The following is a 1238-nucleotide window of genomic DNA, read 5'->3' as shown; positions in this document are numbered from 1 at the left end:
AAGAGTGAGACAGAGTGAGAAGCAAGAAGTGGTTGGTCCACAGCAGAGGGGGAGGCAGCGGGTGAAGAAACACTGAGACATGGGCCAGGGGAAATGGAAACTCTGGGGAAAGGTGACTGTGGGAAGGAAGCAAGTGGGGATTTCCTGGGGGTCTCTAAAGAACAGCCATGAGGATTCTTTTATTCATTTGACTATTCAACATTTTCTCAGCCCTTGACTATGGGCCAGGTCCTATGGGCTAGTATCTGGGTAAATGAAGCACACAAAGGTTTGGCTCTTTTCCTAACATCAGTCCTTACAGTAGAGGAGACTCCGCCATCACTTTACAATACTGTCTTACATTGTTGTTGTTGTTGTTGTTGTTGTTGTTATAATTACCATTGCTGCTGTGTCCATGGCACGACCTTTAGTTACCAAGTTTAAAACAACACCGTAGAGTCTCAAGGTAAAGACCCAAACAAATCTCACTGGGTTAAAATTAGTGAATCAGCAAGTCTGGGTCCTTTATGGAGCCTCTCAGGAGAATTCCTGTCCTTGTATTTTCCAGATTTGAGTGGCCACTTGCTTCGCTGGCCTGGTTCCCTTCCTTCTTCACAGCCAGCAGTGGTTGCTAGAATCTCTCTCACAACACAGCCCGGCTGACCTTGACTCCCCTGCCTCCCTCTCTAACATCCCTGCTGATTACACTGGACCTGCCCGGATGGTCCAGGATGTAATCTCCCTATTTTAAGGTCAGCTGATAAACTGACGAAATTCTATCTGCAATCTTAATTTCTCCTTGCCGCCTGACAACATGTTTACAGCAACTAAGGCTCAGGATGCAGACATCTCCATTTACCACAAACATGAGGCATGTTATAGAGGAGTTAGTGGCTGAGAGACCTGGTTCTGGTCCAAGGCTGCGCATTGAGTATGCGCTGCAGCAATCCCCACCCACCCCCACACCAGCTCCAGAAAGAGATCTAAAAATGAACAAGTTCATAACCATGCTGGATGTGATTATGGGACCAAAGACCCCTTGATGCACTTAAAAACCACAAAAACCTCTCCAGGATGGACGGCAGAGGAGAAAAACCACATCTCAATTACGCACAGCAAGAGATGACCCCGAGGAATGAAAATGACCTGGGGATGAGCACTGCAGTGATGTGCTTGCTAGGAACATGCAAGCCTCAGCGTGCACGTGCACGCATACAGACACACACACACACACACACACACACACACACACACACACA

Source organism: Mus caroli, chromosome 1 (assembly GCF_900094665.2).
Source record: "Mus caroli chromosome 1, CAROLI_EIJ_v1.1, whole genome shotgun sequence".
Taxonomy (NCBI): Eukaryota; Metazoa; Chordata; class Mammalia; order Rodentia; family Muridae; genus Mus; species Mus caroli.
This window is presented reverse-complemented; position numbering follows the sequence as displayed.